We start from the raw sequence: 22,477 nt of genomic DNA on the forward strand, positions 1-22,477 counted from the left end.
CAGTCATTATTTTCACGATTGCGCAAATCGGCACTAATGATGCACAGATTTTTTGCTCAATACATGCAACTTCACATTTTATCAGGTCTGAGTAGATATTACTGATTGGTGCACTAAGTATTGTTGTGACATCACAGCACTATGTCTGTAGCATGTATGTATGGACAGCAGAGAAACAGTAACTCCTATCACACTACCTAACACCCTGCACTGGAACCTATCAGCTACACTATATCACTATCTAACCTACACTGACTATCTCCCACTATCTGTATTATATATATAAGCTAACTAACTATCTAATGTAATTGGATAAGGAATAGGATCCAGATGAAAGCACAGAGCACAGCAATAACACTGCTCTCTCTCTCAGATCTGCAAAATACTGCATACAAGGGCTGCTGGGGAGGTTCTTATATAGTAAGGGGTAGGCAACTTTCCTATTGGTTGCTAGGGATGTTGCTAAGCTCTGACAAAGATATTGCAGCCTTCTCATTGGCCCACAAGCAAGAAGGGAGGTTACTGATGAAAAAAAATCTATAATATTAGCGATTACGAATATATAGCACTATATTCTACATCTTCGCAAATTCTCGAAGTGACGATATTTGCGGTAAAAATTCGCGATTAGAATATTCACGATTAACACTAGACAACGACCCAAAACACACCAGTAAGCTAGCAAACATCTTGGTTACAAACAGGATTGAGGTAATGGAACGTGTGGCTTATGAGGCAAAACCTCAAACATGCCTAAGAACTGGGGAATGTAGTCCAATCGTCCTGGACTGGAATACCTGTTCCACAAGCTGGTCCACAAGCTGGTCGACTCCATGTTAAACAGTTCTCAGAAACAATTCTATGCCACTAAATATTAGTTCAGTAATTCAAAGTAAATCTCAACTATTTTTCAGTTTAGACACTAAATTTTTAAGATAAAATGCTGGCACTGCTATTTTCATTAAACAGCCTAATAATCCTTTTTCTTTACTTTCTGGATACATTTTGTTAGTGTTTTGATTTGCATTCATGGAAATAAAAGTTTCTTATAACGATTTTGTGACGAAGATAGATTGATGCAGTGCTTATTAGCATATACTGACAGAAGACATTCACAGAATACAGGCTGCTGTAAACACTGAGTTCTGCTGTCATTTCATAGAGCTGGTCATTATGACAATAAAAGGGGTATTCTAATCTGAGACATTGATGGCATATCACTTTGAGTCCCATGTGAGAAGAGCATGACAAATGTTTGCTGTTGAGTCAAGTATGTGATGTGAATGTCTAAATTTGCATCTATCTGGAGAATGTGGGTTCCCTGCTCCCTTCTTGGCCCTAAGAGCAAAGACAATAAGTTTTCACCTCCATGTGATTATTGTAGTGTATGGGCATTTCCGAAATAGCTAAGTGGATCACGGCTTCCATAGATTACAATGGATAGAGCAGCACAGATACGGTACACTGAACATATCCATAAAGCCCCATACACCTGATACATGCCAAATCGGGTGCATGCATTTATTGGGCGCACAAGTAATTGCTATACAGTGCCCCCTTCTATTGCAGTGCCAGCTCTATAGTTCCTCCCATATAGTTCCCCACCCCCACAGTTCACTCATAGCCAGTGGCGTACAAAGAGAAGTAAGGGCCCCATAGCAAGGATCAAACCAGGCCCCCCCCCACAGGACAGAAGGGTTTCAGTTTCTGCCTAAACCCTTTTCAATGACCCTTGGGCCATTTATTCCACTGCTTCATTTTCTAAAAGTTCTTCCTTTAGGCTTCTTTCCCACGGGTGAGATTTCCTCGCGGGTGCAATGCATGAGGGGAACGCATTGTACCCTCACTGAATCCTGACCCATTAATTTCTATGGGGCTGTGCACATGAGCGGTGATTTTCACGCATCACTTGTGCGTTGCGTGAAAATCACAGCATGCTCTACTTTGTGCATTTTTCACGCAATGCAGGCCCTATAGAAGTGAATGGGGCTGCGTGAAAATCGCAAGCAAGTGCGGATGCGGTGCGATTTTCACGCACAGTTGCTAGGAGACGATCGGGATGGGGATTATTATTTTCCCTTTATTAAAAAAATGTAAAATAATTTAACTCACCTTAATCCACTTGTTCACGCAGCAGGAATAGGACCTTTGATGATGTCACTGCGCTCATCACATGGTCCATCACATGATCAATCACCATGGTGATGAGCGCAGTGACGTCACCACAGGTCCTATTCCTCCTGCACAGCAAAGATAAAGACAGAAGAGAAGCCGGGCTGCGCGAACAAGTGGATTAAGGTGAGTTAAATTATTATTATTTTTTTTAACTCCTCCAGCACTATTGTACTATGCATTCTGTATTAAGAATGCTATTATTTTTGGGTACCAAACATGCCGATTTTTCTCACGCACGTGCAAAACACATTACAATGGAGTCCTGACCAAGTTTTCACCTCCAGTAGAAGAGGAGATAATTCCAACTAAGACTGGGCAACCTCTTACCCTGGGCCCCATAGCAGTCGCATGGTCTGCCGCTATGGTAGTTAGCAGTGCGGGTCAGACAAAAGCCACCATAACAGTGCTCGTCACACAGTGCCGCATTAGTATTTACCTGTCCGTGCTCACCATTTTTCCTTCATCTGACAAGGAAGACACGTGTGAACAGACACTAGAGAGTTGTGCATTGACATCTAGGCAGTGGCGTATCCAAGCTATGGCAGCCCTAGCCAGTGCCATAGGCGCCAAGCGGGGGGGGCGACAAAAAAAAAAATATCATGAAAAAAAAATTCCCACCCATTCTGCAGCCACCTCCTTTAGCCCCAGCGCTGGCGGCGGCACGCAAATTAACTTGGAAAGTACTTTTACCTTGGCTGGACAGTCTGGACTGAGGGCTGGCATGTAGGAGAAAGACAGGCGCCCCCATGATTTTCTATGAATGGGATCGCCCAGTCCGTCCGTGTATCTGCTAACTTGCAGAGGCTCCGCCTCCAGCTCCGCCTCAAGCTCCGCCTACCCTCCTCTGCGTATCGTAGCTTCATTTATCCAAGCGTGTCACTCGTGAGGTGACTCAGTCACCGTGACTGACTGCACTGAGGTGAAGTGAGGAGAAGAACTGTGAGAAGTTGGACGATTGGACCCCCAGCCAGGCAGCACTGCTAGTCTGCTACGGTACACACACACATCATGATCACACTGTATAATGATGTACTGACATTCTGCAATCTGCCAAGCACTGCAGGCAACCTAATAAATGTAACCTTGCTAAATACCTAATATAGTGCTGCTAAATATATGGAATAAATAAATTAGAATTATGCATAGATATCCTAAATAAAGTGATTTGTGCAAGTTGTACCTGCTGTTGCACAAATCACTTTATTTATATCTATGGCTATGCATAATTATAATTAATTTAATCCATATTGTGCAAGCACTATATTGGATGGGCTGCTTGCTTCTGTTTGAGACTGTCATGATGCCAGGCTTAGGCTATTGTCACACTGGGGCGTTGCGCTATTGGCGGTAAAGCGTCGCTATTTGAGCGGCGCTTTACTGTAGTTTTTGCGGCGCTATTCAGCCGCTAGCAGGGCGCCTCAAATATGCGGCTCGCAGGACTTTGAGCTTCCACTAGCTGCCCAAAAAGGGTTAAAACCGCCCGCAAAATGCAGCTTGCAGCGGTGCATTGCTGGCGGTTCGGCGGCGCTGCCCATTGATTTCAATGGGCAGTGGCGCTTTCGAATCAGTGTGTACACTGTTCCTACCCCCTCCTGGGAACTACATCTGTGTGGCAGGACGCTCTCTACGTGTTAGAGACATCAAGGAGATGTGAATTACTATGCGTGCTGCAATGCATACTGGGAAATGTAGTTCTTACATGAACGAGCGCCGCAAGCCAGGAAGTGAATGAGAGAACAGAAACTAGAACGCCGGAGGTGATATAGATAAAGGAATTTAATAAGTATTTACTCGTTTTTTAACAGAATCATTACACTATTCTGTTTTTCTACCTTACAAACATTAATTTTAGGCAACAAAAACTTTAATTGGAAGATTAAAGAGTTTGACTTGAAGATTTGTCAGCTGTTTTTTTTTTTGTTAAGGTTATCTGAAAGATGGGTTTAAAATATTTTGACAGGGGCGCAGTTTCAGTGCTTGCCATAGGCGCCATTTTCACTAGATACGCCTCTGCATCTAGGTATCTGTTGTGTTGAAAGCATTTTTTGTGGCCCCGTAGAAATGAATGGGCCCGCGCCAGCAAGAATTGCAGATCGGAAGTTCACCAAAAATATGGTCGTGTATATGCACGCTAACGATGGGACTTGTTTTCTATGTAAGAATGATGCTGTGTTTTTTGGACAGATGTCTTTTTGAACCATCAAAGCTCTCATGAAGACTGGGGGCTTTTTTGATATTGTCAGAAAATGAATATTTTTTCTGCCACAACATCGCTTTATTGTGCTGCTTGTAAAGGAGGCTGTAACTGCTGATTTTTCTCGGCGACCAGGGCTAAAAAGCACTTTGTTGAGATGAAACAAGCAAATCCTAAAAGAAAAATTAAATCAACAGACTTGAAAACATTGAGAATTAATTCATTTTATCACAGCAAGACCGCATGAGGTTAATGAAGTAATGTTACTAAGAGCCACTTTTATAATGAATATACTCCCAGTGACTCATTTGAGTTAATTGTGGTGACCTTAAATTACTTTTATTGTTTTTTATTTTAGGTTCAGATATCTGATATCTTTTTATATCCCTAATGTCACATTATTTTGATTGCAATTATTTACTAAAGTGCACTTATTCTTAATGTCTGATACAACAAAATGTTGGTGGATTTACACTGCCTGTCCCCAAAAAAATGGGCCACCTGGATTTAACTAAGCAAATAGTTATGAGGCTCCTATTAGATAATTACTGCATGGGCGATTATCTTTCAGCTGGCAATAAGTTATTTAACCCTAACTGGTGCAATGAGTTGCTTCTCATTTCTTAAACAACCATGTCAGAAGACACATCTCGTGGTCGTGGAAAAGATGTTAGTCTGTTTGAGAAGGGTCAAATCATTGGCATGCATCAAGGCGAGAAAACATCTAAGGAGAAACTACTAAAATTGGGTTAAGAACTGTCCAACGCATTATTAAAAACTGGAAGGATGGGGGGCGTGGCCTAAGAGCGCATGGAGTAAGTCGCACCGCTCATAGCTCCTGCCGGCATCCTGATTATTAGAGTGGTAGCAACCCCTGAATCGCTGATTTTACCTTACCTGGTGGGTGAGAAGTGTCCGGAGGGTGCGGTGGTAACTTTGTGAGCTCCGACATGCCGAGGAAGTCCAGCAAGGGGCCGCGATCTGACAGGCCAGAGGTGAGCCAGCATGGCGCCGAGGAAGAAGAGGGGCCGTCCTTACAGCCGAAGCTGAGCCAGAGTGCGGCCGCAAAGCTGAGCAAGTTTGCCCGCACTGACAGCGGTGTGGGCGACTGGGCAGAGGGAAAGGAGACAGACGCACATACCTCCTCTGAACAGGAGGACGGATCTGTTGATGGGGAGGCCCTGGATGCGGTGAATTGGCCGCCATTGACCCCTGCACGTCCAGCTAAAAGCGCGGTAGGCCCCAAAGCTGTGGCTAATGAAGAGCCCACGTTAAAAGATATTATGGCTGTTGTGGCCAGCTGTAACAGCACCCTGAAGGTGCTCACAGTGCAAGTTGGTAGCCTGAGGTCAGATGTGTGTATAATTAGGCACGACCTACACAAGATTTCTGAACGCACCTCTGAATTGGAGAAGAGGGTGTCCACCATAGAAGATGATATTCAGCCTTTGCAAATGGCGGCAAAAACAACTGCTAAGGACATAGCTGCTTTATATGCCAAAACAGATGATCTGGAGAACAGGTCCAGAAGGAACAACCTGCGGATTGTGGGAATGCCAGAAAAGACGGAGGGGGATAACGCTACAGAGTTTGTGGAAAAATGGTTGCATCAGCTATTTCATGAGAAAGGTCTATCTTCCCTGTATGCGGTGGAGCGGACGCACAGAGTCCCCATGCGGCCGCTTCCGCCAGGCAGACCTCCCCGTCCTATACTGGCGAAGATCCTGCATTTTAAAGACCGGGACACTATCCTGCGGCAATCAAGGGACAATGAGGAGATGGTCCTGAATGGGGTTAAAGTGTCCATATTCCCGGATTATTCCAACGAAGTGCAGCGGAGGAGAAGCAGATTTATGGAAATAAAGAAAAGGCTGAGAGGTCTACAAGTCCAGTATGCTATGTTGTTTCCTGCTAAACTGCGTGTGGTGGCACTGGGATCCACCAGATTTTTTGAAGATCCGGAGGAGGCCGCGCAGTGGCTGGACGTCCACGAGCGACAATTGAGAAGTGGGGCCCTGGACACTTGAAGGAGGCTAAGATATGGTTTCTTATGTTCACTATATATATGCATTTGCACTCTAGGGTTGCTTTAAATGTTGCACCAGTTAAGAAGTGTATTATGTAATGCTACCACAAGGTAGATCCTGTGGAGGGAGTAGGTGACTGAGAGAGGAAAATGTTTTTCTCAGATGTGGGGAGGATTCTCTACCTGAGGAATGGTGTTATAATCTGTTATGATTATTATATGTTGGGGGGCAAGGTGCTCTCGGATTGCCCTGTTTTAATGTATGAGGTTGATACCAAAGGGACAGTGTTCCCCAGTTATAGCAAGCTGATTATGAGAGGGAGGGAGGGGGGTGGGAGAGTAGGTAGAAAGTTGGGGGGAAGGGATATGGTCTTGAACTATGAGCAGAAGGAGTCTGAGTGGGATGTGAGATACAAGTATGGTCTGAAGTTCTATCATGTCACAGGTGATTAGAGTTTTAAGCTGGAATGTGAGAGGAATGGCAGATGCACGAAAGAGACAGTGTGTTTTTCAATACTTAGGGCGGTTTCAGCCGGCTATATGTTGTCTTCAGGAAACGCATTTGATTGGAGATAATTTACACTGGATGAGTAAAAATTGGGTGATCCATGCGTTACATTCAACTCATTCTTCTCACTCTAGAGGTGTAAGCATGATTGTGCATAGTAGCGTTAGGTATGAACATATGCAGGAATGTGTGGACGCTGACGGTAGGTATGTGTGTGTTGTGTGTAAGGTGGATGGAATACAGGTGGTGCTGGTGTCTGTGTACGTGCCCCCACCATTTGCATCCCCATTGATAAGAGAGATCATGGACTTTGTGGCGGACTTCCCTGGGTTGCCGTGGCTATTGGTTGGGGACTTCAATTGCACGCTGAATGACTCCCTAGATAGATATCGGGTGGAAGGAGCAGGTGGTTTACCGGGGAGCGTGGCTCTCAGAAATATTATGTGTGAAATAGGTGTACATGATGTATGGAGATTGCGTAACCCTGATAAGCGTGAATTCTCATGCAGATCAGCCATGCACCATTCGCTATCGCGTATTGATTTGGCCCTTGTTAATGATATAATGCTGCCACTGGTTAGGGATGTTGTCTATCATCCTCGGTCGTTGTCTGACCATTCTCTGGTGCAGATTGACTTGTGCCTGGGGGTGCTCAGACAGGGACCGAGGCTGTGGAAATGTAACTCACATTGGCTGAATGTGTTGGGTGACCTGTCTGGGATCTCTCTGGAGATTAAGGAATTTTTTGATATCAATACAGGGACGGCTTCGATACCGGGTGTATGGGAAGCCATGAAAGCATTCCTGAGGGGAGTCTTGATGAAAGAAATTAGCAAGCATAAATCTAGGTCTAGGGAGGTGGATGTTAAGGCGCATGTCCTAGTGGCTGAGGCTGAGAGAGAGTTTGGTAGATCCCCCACCCTGATTAATAGTGAGGCGCTGGCGGTAGCTCAGGAGCAGCTGAGGTGTCATTTAGTGCAGGCTGCAGAAAGAAAGAGAAGTTTTTATCGTCAGAGATCCTTTGAAGAAGGTGAGAAGGTGGGGCATCTGTTGTCGGTGGTTTCACAGGCCCAGAGAGGCTCCTCTTGTATTCAGGAACTGAGAGATGACATGGGGAATAGTAGCCAGGACACGAAAGGAATATTAGATATTCTAAAAAGTTTTTATGTATCTCTATATGCTTCCACCGGCTCTAGTTCTGAGGAGGCTCTGAATGATTTCCTAGTGGAGGCACAGTTATCGGTGCTGTCAGAGGAGGATAGAGAAAGGCTGGAGGAGCCGATTTCACTTGAAGAACTGGAAGCTGCGCTTGGGGATATGGCGAATGGTAAGGCGCCTGGAGCTGATGGCCTCCCAGTAGAGGTATATAAAAAGCTGCAGGGGATATTACTTCCTGAATTACTTAAGGTGCTTGAGCACTCATTGGAGGCAGGTTCGCTACCACATTCGATGCAGGAAGCTATAATTGTGGTTATACCTAAACCTGGGAAGGATCCTAAAATACCGGATTCCTACAGACCAATTTCGCTTCTCACGGCTGATGTTAAGCTCCTGGCGAAGGTGTTGGCGAACAGGCTGTCCAAGGGGATTCTGACCATTGTGCACCCGGACCAGACGGGTTTCATGCCTGGGAAATCGACGGCTATTAATCTCCGTAGGCTATATGCTAGTTTGAATATTCCGGCGGATAATCGTGGAGACAGGGCCTTGCTTGCTCTCGACGCCGCCAAGGCGTTTGATAGTGTGGAGTGGAGCTACTTGTGGGGGGTCTTGAGAACCATGGGCTTTGGAGCGCGGTTCATTCAGTGGGTAAAGGTCCTGTACTCTAGTCCTAAGGCGAGAATTAGAGCTAATGGAGGGTTGTCAGATTGTTTCGCCCTTGCCAGGGGCACCAGACAGGGATGCCCATTGTCGCCCTTATTGTTTGCCCTTGCAATAGAGCCGCTTGCGGCGTATATCCGCTTATCAACAAATATAGAGGGGTTTAGATATGGTGGGCTGCACAATAAAGTGGCTATGTACGCTGATGACACTCTGCTTTTTATGGGCGATACTGGTGCATCCCTGGATGCGGCCATGGCATTGATTGACAGATTTGGTGGCTTCTCTGGGCTTCAGATAAATTGGCAAAAATCCTCTTTGATGCCAATTGATGGGCAGGCCCTGTCAGGCAGACAAGTAGATAGTCTGGTTCCTTGGGTGGATAAATTTAAATACTTGGGACTGTATATAACACCTAGATTGTCGGAATTTGAGGACCTTAATTTGTTTCCGTTGCTGGCTACTTTCAGGCTAAAGGTGAGGTCATGGTGTAGGCTCTTTCTTTCGGTGGTAGGTAGAGTGAACCTTTTAAAAATGGTTATGATGCCACAGTTGCTCTATGTATTGAACAATGCTCCCGTATGGATCCCCCTGGATAGATTTAAGAAAATTCACTCTATATTTAGGGATCTTATTTGGAAATATGGTCAAGCTAGGATTAAACTTGAGACATTGCAGTACCCTAAGTCGGAAGGTGGCCTGGCTGTTCCTAATGCATGGATTTATTTTTTGGCTTCCCAATGTCAGCATTTCAAGGGGTCTATTGGCTTCCAAGGGCCGGATATGACTGGGCAGATACTGCAGCATTGGTTGGGCAGTCGTGATCTCATGGGTATTCTGGAAGGGTCAGGTATGCATGCTGGGAGGGAAAAACTCCCTCTTATTGAACTTATGAAAAAAGTTTGGGCAAAGGTGAAGCAGCTAAGAGGTGTAGGTGGAATCAGTGAGCTTTCCTCTATTAGAAATAATCACTTGTTGCCTGAATTTTTTGCCATGTCAGGACTTCGGAACTAAGAAACTTATGGAGTGATGAGAATTGGCCAATTAATTGAGGACAAGATATGTAAGTCATTTCAGAACCTGCAGCAGGAATTTAATATCCCTAGGGGATGGTTCTATAAATATCTTCAAATGAGGCATGCCCTTGAGGTCACGCTGCGGAAAGGATGTGTGATAGCCCAAATGGAGGTGGTTCATAAGCTTGTTCTCCCGACAGGGGGGGGGGGGAAAGAGGGCTGATATCACAGGTGTACGCTCTTCTACTTGATAAATTCTTAGAGGGTTTTCCGCTCTCAAGAATGAAGAAATGGGAGGCTGAATTGGGGGATATGTCTAAGGATAAGTGGGATGATATATTGGAAGGGGTCCCCAAGGTATCCTTGAGTGAACAGGGCAAACTGTCCCAACTATTTATCATACATAGAGTGTACAAAACACCGGTGTTCCTAAAAAAGGTTGGAGTAAGAATTGATGACAAGTGTCCAAAGTGTATGGAAGATGGTGCGGATTTGTTACATATGCTGTGGTCTTGTCCAGTAATTGGTAATTATTGGGAGGATGTAAGGAATATGATTAATAGTAAAATGACTTGAAAATTCAAAAAGACCCCAAGGTGTGTGTATTGGGGTATGTGTCTGAGATTGTAGGGACTGAATCGGTTAAGGTTGCAGTGGGGAGGTTGTTGTATGTGGCCAGGAAGCTGGTGGCTATGAGGTGGATCCAGGGAAGTCCGCCTACACTGGGTGAGTTTGAACGTAAGGTGCATGACATGCTGATATTGGAAAAAGGGGTGTATGTGAAGAGAGGGTGTCCTCAGAAGTTTGATAAAATGTGGAGTGATTGGTTATCTCATACTCATGTGGTTATATAGGCTCGGGAAGGTTCATGACTAATTAACAGGGTGGGGAGGTGGTAGGGAAGGGTGGGGGGGGGGGAGGGGAGGGGATTTGAGATTGTTAGGACATATACAATTCTTTGTCTCAATATTTGTTTCTACTTGTGTACACGGTATATATAGATACATGATATAACTGTGTGTTGGTATTTCTACGGATACTGCTGTACACCGATCCCACAAGGTGGATAAAGTAAGAAAAGACAATGTATTGTTTTTGTAATATCCTGCATTTATTGATTCAATAAAAACGATTTGATTTACAAAAACTGGAAGGATAGTGGGGACCCATCGTATTCGAGGAAGAAATGTGTCGGGAAACAAATCCTGAATGATCGTGATCGGCGATCACTTAAAAGTTTGGTGAAATCAAATCGAAGAAAAACAACTGTAGAACTCAGGGCTATGTTTAATAGTTAAAGTAAGAGCACACGCACAATGTGAAGGGAACTTAAGAGATTGGGACTGAACAGCTGTGTAGCCGTAAGAAAACCACTAATCAGTGAGGCAAACCAGAAAAAAAGGCTTCAATTTTTTAGGGAGCATAAAGATTGGACTCTGGAGCAATGGAAGAAGGTCATGTGGTCTGATGAGTCCAGATTTATCCTGTTCCTGAGTGATTGGCGCATCAGTGTAAGAAGAGAGGCAGATGAAGCAATGCACCCATCATGCCTAATGCCTACTGTACAAGCCTGTGGGGGCAGTGCTATGATCTGGGGTTGCTGCAGTTGGTCAGATCTAGGTTCAGCAACAGTATGTGCTCCAAGAATGAGGTCAGCTGACTACCTGAACATACTGAATGACCAGGTTATTCCATCAATGGATTTGTTCTTCCCTGATGGCGCAGGCATATTCCAAGATGACAATGCCAGGATTAATCGGGCTCAAATTGCGAAAGAGTGGTTCAGGGAGCATGAGGCTTAATTTTCACACATGGATTGGCCACCACAGAGTCCAGACCTTAACCCCATTAAGAATCTTTTGGTGGCGACTTTTTTTTTGGACAGGCAGTGTATAGCAACACTATGGAGTGCAAGGGGACTCCCGCTATTCAGCAAATCAGTATGATTTTGTGTTCATCATACATGTGCTGTCAGTGGAAGATGCACACGTACCCATTGATTTTATCACATATCAGTATTTTTTTTACTGAGACATGCACTACTTTGGTCCTGGTTGCAGATCAAACACGCCCATTATAGACTATGGGTCCATGAAAATCATGGACACAACATAGATGGCATCCGTTTTGCTTCCATGTTTTTGGTCTGTTTTTCACTGATAATAGATTCTTTGTAATATAACTTTCAGTTGAGCATAGTCCATGGAATATGGATGATACATGGAGGGCCAAAAACGGGCACACTGACCAAACATGGACATCTTCACAGATGAATCAAAGACTGATTTTTTCACGAACGTCAAACAGACATGAAAATGTGAACGAAGCCTTAGGGTTTTTTTTTTTTAATGAATTTTGGTTCTGCTGCAGTGAAAGGGTCCCGCATCTAGGGCCCTCACCTATCTGAAGAACATGCTGACTCCTGATCACAGATACCCAGCTGCTCAATATATTTCAATGGAGAGGAGAAGGCACTTGCATGTGGTCTTCTCCATTGAAGTCTGTTGGAGCTATAGAAAGAGTTTATCATAAATATAAATATTCCATAAATGCTTCAGATGAGGACACTATTTTATAAAGAACTTACCCAACCAATGAGCTTGAACCCCTTAACCCACTATGATGTACCAGTATGTCATGAGCATTAAGGGGTTTTTATGTAACTGGTTCACGACCTGACCTCGCTCCATACATAGCAGGTGTCGGTTGTATAACACATCAGGCACCTGCTGTCGTGACTGGGTTGAAAATGACTCTGATTCCAGTCATTTAACCCCTTAGATGCCACAATCAATAGCAAACACGGCTTCTGTGGGATTAGACAGAGAATGCCTTCTGATCTAAGCCCCCATGGTGAAATCGCAGGGCTCTGAACGGTTGCTTTGACAGCTTGGGACCTTATAAAGGCTCAAGTGCTGTCATAGTTTGCTGCCTGAAAAGCTGTGCCTCAGACACAGCCTTATAGGCAGCCAGTTAAGATCCCATATACTACAACAGCAATCTATTGCAGTATATGGGGTAATCAATCAGAAGATCATATGTTTAAGTCCCCTCAGGGGACTAAAAACGACAGTAAAATAATAAAAAGAATTATAAAAAAAACACAAAAAATGTTACAAATTCAAATTAAGCCCCTTTTCCAATTTTACACATAAAAAGAAACTATTAAAAAATAAACATGATATCGCTGCATCCAAAAATTGCCAAACTATTAAAATATAACAATATTTATCATGTGTGGTGAATGCTGCAATGTCGCCTCCAACCTCCAAAGTCATCAAAAAAACATAAATACCCCAAAATGGTACTGATAAAAACTACAGCTCTCCCTGCAAAAAATGATCCCTCACTCAGCTCTGTAGGCAGATAAATAAAAAAAATCTACGTGTGTCAGAATATGGTGATGCAAGCTGCAACCTGTGTATCTCTCTGCCTCTTTCACATTTCTGCTCCTCATCCCTTCTCCCCCTATCATCTCAACAGACTTCTATAGGCAGCATTTCTGTGTGGGTCTCTCTGCAGTGCCTTCGTTATCCACTTCCCTTCTCCCTCCATTGACATATATGGGCAGCTGTAATCTGATTTCTTAGTGAGCCGGCAGGCCATCTTGGTAGACCATAAAGGAATTAACAGAGAATTCAGAGTGAGTGAACAATTTAGGAGGGAGGCAGAGGAGAATCTATGATAAATCTTATCATATAAGATTTATTAAAGAGATTCTTATATTCAGCTGTACTAACAATGTGTGCAAAGTTTGTTTAATGTGTAATGACCATTCAAGCATCAGAGTATGCTCTGCATGGCAGCTACAGGTAAAATGTAGTATTACATAATGGTCATTCAAAAAGGTTACATTGTGGGATCCCTGCTATGATTTACATATTCCCTAATAATGCATACACAAAGCGGTTGTCTGGGACTGCTGGGCTGATGGTCAAGCCGTAGATACATGGTGTCACTCAGCCAATGAGCTTATTGGAAAATTCCATAACATGGAACAGGGTGCACTTTCTTCTAGCACCCCAAATAACAATTTTAGCTCTGCATAGCAAGTGCATTAGTACCATCTGGCTGACTATCTAGTGACGGACTCCCTTTAAGAAGTGAATCATACCAGGTAGAATGTACAGGTGAAACCCCAAAAATTTGAATATCGTGCAAAAGTCCATTTTTTTCAGTAATGCAAATTAAATAGAATTGCATTAATGCAGCTTAAAATTAGAATATTGGGAAAAGGTTCAATATTCTAGGCTCAAAGTGTCACACTCTAGTCAGCTAATTAATCCATATCCCTGAGCAAAGGGTACCTGAGATTGTGACTTTGGGGTTTTCATAAGCTGTACGCCATAATCATCCAAATTATAACAAATAAAGGCTTGGAATATCTCACTTTGCATGTACTGAGTCTATCTCATATATTAGTTTCACCTTTTAAGTTGCATTACTGAAATAAATGAACTTTACATGATATTCAAATTTTTCGAGTTTCCCCTGTATGTATTTACATACACTGGTTTATTTCAACTCCTTAAAAGGGATTTCCGGTACGTTTATATCGATAGCCTATCAATACCTGATCAACAGGAATCCGACAAACGCTTACCCCACTGATCAACTGTTCTGCAGTAGATCCGGCATGGAAAGTAGGCACTGGAACAAACAGCTTCATCCGATCTGTACTGGATAGAGCAGAGAACTGCAGCGCTGCTCCCATTGTAGTGATAGTATAAAAGTACCAGAAAATCCATAAAAAGACACAAACAGCTTTGGTTGTGGAAATTTTTGGTTGGGAAAGTGATAATGAATTTCATGCTGATATTTGTATTTACTTTTACAGGTAGCTTTTCTATGACTTACAAAATTCACAATATTTCGCATTAGGTCCCATTAATAAAAAAAAAATCTTATTGGACATGGTATTCCTACATGCTAAAAATGTGCAAAACCTAGCCTAGATCGCCATCTAGTGATTGAATTCCTAAATGAATTATGTGCTGTAGTTAATCTGTATCCACTAAAGCAAGAGGAACAAGTTAAATTACAATAAAAAAACTAAATGGATACAGTTTTCAAGCGTAAATTATAAGCTTAATTCTCACTTTAAAGTAATTAAATTAATCTTAAATTACATTTAATGCAAACTGTAACAAAATCTGAGGTAGATAGACAGATATAGATTTTCCTAAACTTGCATTATCAATAGCTGATTGTATGTCAGTGTCTTTTGATCTATTAAGGACTTATGCAAATTGTGCCTCTAGATGCCAACCAGTCTGCAAAAAGGTGAGACACTCCACATTCTCAGTGGAAACTCCATTTTGCACTGGCCTGCTACTTACAAGCCATATGGGCATACTAATGAAGACCTGGAAGGGGACACTAAAAATGCAGGGCAACCCCAGACATGGTGGCTGCTAACCCATCTAAGCCATTCAGTAGGTGGATGAAATAATATCAGAAGCCATAACTCCGACCTCATAACACCCACATCCTCAGAACCCTAATAATTGTGTTCAGCCTGACATTGGCTTCGGGGAGAGTCTAGACACACCATACTGGACAGGAGGCATTTTTTGGTATTCAGGATCTGGCCTTCTGGAAATCATAACTCGATCATATTTGGTGTCTGTATGACCGGGATGAGGCGATTCAGATTATGGGATCTTACCTGTACCTGCAGTCCCTGTCATACAGCGAGAAATTGCCGTGATTCATATTGCCACATCGGTCAGCCATTTGGGAAGGTGGGGCAAAAACCTGAATAATCTCAGACGTCCCAGAAGGCCGGACCGAAAGGAGGGAGGTTCCATCACAGCCCACCCCTCGGCTAAGGGAGGAAAAAAAATGGGTGGTTGGGAACAGTTAATTGTCAGCCATTTGGGGATCCACATTGTTTGGAGTGACTGCCCGTACCTTCAGCTGTCCCCACAGCCGGAATATAACTGCTGCTTCTCAGTAAGCCAATATTCTGTATTTTATCCTTTTTATTTTATCTGTTTATTGCATTGTTATTTTATGTATATTTTTGTTTCTTATTTTTTATGACACTTTCTTTTTGTATTGCACTGCACTGCACTATTGTGTATTATATTTAAAAATTGATAAGTCCCTTCCTTGTTGTCTTATAGAACTTGCTCTTTCGGAGGGAATAACGTTACCGGGTTGAGAGAATATGCGAGTATAGGCCCCTATTTCCTTATATTATAGGTTGTGGCAATTGCGATAGAAAATATTGGGGTGTTAGAATCTAGGAGAGTAAGTTAGCATAATTCCGTCATCTAGAATAGGTGGGTGGGAATTTTTGCGGTAAATTGATGAGCTCACTAGTATAATTCACCCCCTGTGACGTGACCCGAGCGTAGGGATCGTCACACAAACCATCCCACCACATACAGTATAAATACCAAGCCATTATAGGGCATCTATATGTTTTATGGACTTACGTATGAAAAAGACTGACAGGAAATGCCGGCACTCTAGCTGCCCAACAGCTTGTAAAATTACTTATTCACATTTTTTATCCTATATGGTCTTATTCGCAGGCAAGGGCAATAACTAAAGGGGAGTCGACACAGATAAAATATGATCGATCACTAAAGATTGGTAAAATGATCAAACAATAGATGTGCTCATTTGGAATATTTAATCTGTGCCACTCTAAATGAAGAAGAGAAAATACACTAGAAAACCACCTGGAAAACGTAATGTCAATGATCGCTTGGAAAACGCTTGGTCAAGGATCACAAAACCAAGGTGGTGCATCCGTTATTCAGGGTACTGCAGTAGGCAAGGTCACATTAATACTGGGTGACATCTTCCCTTGCTGCGATACAGGCTGCCACTCTAACATGGTAACTGTCATACAGATGCTGGATATCCTCCTGTAGTGTCATTCCAAGCTCTTTCATCTTAAACCTGTAGTTCAGCTGAGGTGGTGGTTGTTGGCTTCTGAGCATGGGAGATCTGTCGCCCCATCCAGTCCTAGACATTCTAGTTGGGGAAGAGATCTGATGAAATCCCTGAGAAGCATGTTGTATAGAGCGAGCAGTGTGTAGGAAGGTGCTATCTTGGTGGAACACCACATCCTCTAACAGAGTCACAAAAGACACACACAGGACCTACTTCAGGTGTCAGAATAGGGCATCAATATCTGAGAGGCGGGGGTCCAAAACCTCACAACCACCTCAATCAGATGATGGGCAGGGATGCAGGGTGTTCGATTCCCACCAATTAGATATTGATAACCTATCCTAGGTTAAGCCATCAAGCTAAAAGGCATGGCCATTCCCCATTAAGATGCCCATATATCTTCAACAGCTTTAAGCCAAATGCGCAATCAGTGGACAGCTACAGTCAGGTCCATAAATATTGGGACATCGACACAATTCTAACATTTTTGGCTCTATACACCACCACAATGGATTTGAAATGAAACAAACAAGATGTGATTTAACTGCCGACTGTCAGCTTTAATTTAAGGGGAATTTACATCCAAATCAGGGGAATGGTGTAGGAATTACAACAGTTTGCATATGTGCCTCCCACTTGTTAAGGGACCAAAAGTAATGGGACATAATAATAATCATAAATCAAACTTTCACTTTTTAATACTTGGTTGCAAATCCTTTGCAGTCAATTACAGCCTGAAGTCTGGAACGCATAGACATCACCAGAACCTGGGTTTCATACCTGGTGATGCTCTGCTAGGCCTCTACTGCAACGGTCTTCAGTTGCTGCTTGTTCTTGGGCATTTTCCCTTCAGTTTTGTCTTCAGCAAGTGAAATGCATGCTCAATCGGATTCAGGTCAGGTGATTGACTTGGCCTTTGCGTAACATTCCACTTCTTTCCCTTAAAAAACTCTTTGGTTGCTTTTGCAGTATGCTTTGGGTCATTGTCCATCTGCACTGTGAAGCGCCATCCAATGAGTTCTGAAGCTTTTGGCTGAATATGAGCAGATAATATTGCCCGAAACACTTCATAATTCATCCTGCTGCTTTTGTCAACAGTCACATCATCAATAAATACAAGAGAACCAGTTCCATTGGCAGCCATACATGCCCACGCCATGACACTACCACCACCATGCTTCACTGATGAGGTGGTATACTTAGGATCACGAGCAGCTCCTTTCCTCCTCCATGCTCTACTCTTCCCATCACTCTGGTACAAGTTGATCTTGGTCTCATCTGTCCACAGGATGTTGTTCCAGAACTGTAAAGGTTTTTTTGGATGTTGTTTGGCAAACTCTAATCTGGCCTTCCTGTTTTTAAGGCTCACCAATGGTTTACATCTTGTGGTGAACCCTCTGTATTCACTCTGGTGAAGTCTTCTCTTGATTGTTGACTTTGACACACATACACCTACCTCCTGGAGAGTGTTCTTGATCTGGCCAACTGTTGTGAAGGGTGTTTTCTTCACCAGGGAAAGAATTCTTCGGTCATCCACCACAGTTGTTTTCCGTGGTCTTCCGGGTCTTTTGGTGTTGCTGAGCCCACCTGTGCGTTCCTTCTTTTTAAGAATGTTCCAAACAGTTGTTTTGGCCATGCCTAATGTTTTTGCTATCTCTCTGATATTTTCAGCCTAATGATGGCTTGCTTCACTGATGGTGACAGCTCTTTCGATCTCATCTTGAGAGTTGACAGCAACAGATTCCAAATGCAAATAGCTCACTTGAATGAACTCTGGACCTTTTATCTGCTCATTGTAATTAGAATAATGAGGGAATAACACACACCTGGTCATGGAAATGCTGATAAGCCAATTGTTCCATTACTTTTGGTCCCTTAACAAGTGGAAGGCACATATGCAAACTGTTGTAATTCCTACACTGTTCACCTGATTTGAATGTAAATACCCTCAAATTAAAGCTGACAGTCTGCAGTTAAAGCACATCTTGTTCGTTTCATTTCAAATCCATTGTGGTGGTGTATAAAGCCAAAAATGTTAGAATTGTGTCGATGTCCCAATATTTATGGACCTGACTGTATCTCTCCTGACCCATACATACAGTCTTGGCCCTTGGTAAGTGGGAAAAACAGCAATTCCACAATCTTTTTTTTCTGGTTTATTTTTATGACATTAACTGTGCGATATAAATTACATATTAACTTTATTCTGTGCATCTGTATAATTTTGGCAACTTGTTTTAAAGAGGACCTTTCACTAGAATAGAAAATCTAAACTAAGTATACAGACATGGAGAGCGGCGCCCAGGGATCTCCCTGCACTTACTATTATACCTGGGCGCCGCTCCGTTCTCCCGGTATAGCCTCCGGTATCTTCATATGTTCGGCTCCACCCAGTTGAGCCTGCCGGCGTCTCCTTCTCCTATGCTGTAGCGCTGGCCAATCGCAGCGCTCAGCTCATAGCCTGAGAGTTTTTTTTTTCTCAGGCTATGAGCGGAGCGCTGCGATTGGCCAGCGCTACAGCCTGGGAGAAAGAGACGCCGGCAGGCTCAACTGGGTGGAGCCGAACATATGAAGATACCGGAGGCTATACCAGGAGAACGGATCGGCGCCCAGGTATAACAGTAAGTGCAGGGAGATCCCTGGGCGCCGCTCTCCATGTCTGTATACTTAGTTTAGATTTTCTATTCTAGTGAAAGGTCCTCTTTAAGCTCTAGTACTTTTTTTTTTAAAGACATGATTTTATTTTTGAGTCCTGCTTAAAGGGAATTGGAGTGATTACATTTGCAACTGCACCTACTCACTGTTTTAAAAAAAAAAAAATACCCAAAAGGTGACAATGCACATATCTCACGTGACTAATAAAAGGGGTGACAACAAGAAAAAAGGTTCTTGTATCATTCCCTGGGATCACTGGAGGGGGTAATGAAGGAGAGGTGACAGTAACATTCTATAATCTTACTTCCTAATCCAACTCCCCCCCTCCCCCCCTCCACTCACACAGAAGCAGGAAGCATAACTTTTTATGCTGCTCCAAGACTACAAACAAGTGCTGCACCCCATATATTGTACTTATGTTGAGCCTGGTTTCAATTGAAAGATTCAGGGCTTTCATATACCAAAATGAAGTCTTTATCTTATAGCAGTGGCAAGCATTTAATTGCAATTCATATTACAATCATTTTTGGCAGTGAAAGGGTAAAAAGACTTTCTATAAAACACTGCAAAGATAAATCCATATGTGAACAGGGCCTCACATAGACAGGTAAAAGTCCATCTGTAGAGTGAGTTACTCTACAGTTTCATGTGTTGTGAAGTGTTTACACTTGTAAATCAAATCTGTCCCAGACTTAATTTAAAGGGTTTCGGTCACCATAATTAACCCTATTAAACTGGCTGACATTAGTGATGTGCTAATGTCAGCAGACCCTAACTCTCCTAATCTTATGCTTATGGATGCGCCCCTTACTGCACAATTTTAACTTTGATGATCTGCAAATTAGCCACTAGGAGCAAGGGCGGGGGGGGGGGGGGGGGGGAGTTGCTCCTATTCCTAGTGCTCCGTTCCCCCACCTAAAGTCACACCCTGCTGTCCTTGATTGACAGGGCCAGCATTCATCTTCTTCTGCCGTTTGTGCTGGCTAAATCTCGCGCCTGCGCAGTGTCGTTTACCCAGCACACAGGGGAGGCAGGAGGAGATGAACGCTGCCTGGCCCTATCAATCAAGGACAGCAGGGTGTGACATGAGATGGGAGAACAGAGCCTCTAGGAGCAGGAGCAAGGCCCTCCCTGCTCCTAGAGGCTAATTTGCATATCATAAAAGTTAAAATTGTGCAGTAAGGGACGCATCCATAAGATTAGGAGAGTTAAGGTCTGCTGACATTAGCACATCGCTAATGTCAGCCAGTTTAGGCTACTTTCACACTTGCGTTCAGAGCGGGTCCGTCTGATGTCTTCACAGACGGATCCGCTCCTATAATGCAGACGTTTGGAGCCGTTCAGAACGGATCCGTCTGCATTATAGTTTAAAAAAATTCTAAGTGTGAAAGTTGTTCAGACGGATCCGTCCAGACTTTACATTGAAAGTCCATGGGGGACGGATCCGTTAGATAATTGAGCCATATTATGTCAACCTCAAACGGATACCGTCCCCATTGACTTATATTGTAAGTCTGGACGGATCCGCTTGCCTCCGCACGGCCAGGTGTCCGCTTGCTGAGCGGAGCAGAGGCTGAACGCTGGCAGACTGATGCATTCTGAGCGGATCCGCATCCACTCAGAATGCATTGGGGCAGTACGGATCCGTTCGGGGCCGCTTGCGAGACCCTTCAAATGGAGCTCACAAGCAGAGCCCCGAACGCTAGTGTTAAAGTAGCCTTAATAGAGTTAATTATGGTAACAGAAACCCTTTAATGTCTATGTCAGGAGCTTTTCCAATGAGACAAAAAAAAAAAAAAAAAATTGTTGTGAATAGGGCCTTAAAGGCTATGTACACATATGGAGGCAATTTTTGTTTTGATTGTATTTTACTCACTTTTGGCTTAAAATCATATTTTCATTTGGCCTTTATTAAAAATATTAAGCCATTCTGTCACAAAAGATTAACTGTTTTTCTGTGTGACTGGTACTTTCACTTTGTGCCAGTCATCTAATAACCCTCATCTCTAAACCACTAAAATGGTCATAAACACTTATTTAGGCCACATTCTTATCAGTAAGATAAGAACTGAGCTATAATGAGTGTTTATAATGTGAGAGAGCAGAGTCCGCTGCTACCCAGATGATGGAAAAGACAGAAAATTCACAGGCTTCTGCCACAGCATCTCAGCTATGTACACAAAAGAGGATTGGATATTTTTAATAAAAAATATATTTTTAGCTCAAATAAGTACAAAATTGCCCCCAAATGTGTACCTTTAAAGAGGCAACTGTGTAATAGAAGATAAAATTAATGCAGGATCATTTTTCCAGTGTGAAACCAGACAAAAGATCAGAGCTTAAAGAGGACCTGTCGCTATGCATACATATTCCCTATAAAATGACAATTCAAAAGCATCAGAACTCTATCTTTCTCAGGGAATAGCCCTACACCCAATAGGAGCAATGAGCTTAAGACAAATTTAATCGCCGATGCCCAAAGGCCGAGTGCAGCGGGTACCCAAAGGACCTGAGCCATCAAGTCAAGGTAGACTGATCAGAACAGATACTACACTTGATCTTAGCCAAAAGGCCGAGATGCAATCATCGTGGCATAGTTCTATGCATAAATAGTATTCTATAAGCTCTCTCTAGAGGTGACAGCCAAAAGTGTAATCATTGTTTCAGAATTTTTTCTCCATAAATCGGTGATAGGAATTTGTTACAGAAACATGAAAGAGCGAGAGACACATGGAAATCCTTCTTCTAAGTTTTCTATCTCACTCCAGTGCTGGATTCAGAACAACAATGTTCAGTACTACGCAGTGTCGGACTGGGGTGCCTAGGGCCCACCAGTGGAATTGATTTTGGGGGCCCACCCTAGAGCTGGAGATATAACTTGTTCATTTTATAGTCTCGCACACATGAATGTATGCATTTTAGCACACAATACAGTAACAGTATGCTAAACAGAACAGTATTGTGCACTGCACTATATCAAATAGTTTCTCTTTAAAGGGAGTCTGTCACCACAGTTTCACCTTTTTAACCCTTCCCATAGCTTTCGAGCAGCATTACAGTTGATAAAAACGTTACCTTTATAAGCAATCGTGGACTTATAAAACTGGCAAAAATCATCTTAGTAGGATGTGCAAATGAGGGCTCGCAAGTGCCCAGTGGCGGCATCAACCTCG

General features: G+C 43.1%; 1 non-coding gene across 1 annotated transcript; it reads right to left on the reverse strand.

Annotated features, from left to right (window-relative positions):
• Nucleotides 1-21,702: 21,702 nt before the first annotated feature.
• On the reverse strand, nt 21,703-21,888 carry LOC120992947. The gene has a single exon (XR_005777129.1). It is a non-coding gene; the product is annotated as a U2 spliceosomal RNA (small nuclear RNA).
• Between the last annotated feature and the right edge of the window lie 589 nt (nt 21,889-22,477).

This window comes from Bufo bufo, chromosome 2, assembly GCF_905171765.1.
Source record: "Bufo bufo chromosome 2, aBufBuf1.1, whole genome shotgun sequence".
Taxonomy (NCBI): domain Eukaryota; kingdom Metazoa; phylum Chordata; class Amphibia; order Anura; family Bufonidae; genus Bufo; species Bufo bufo.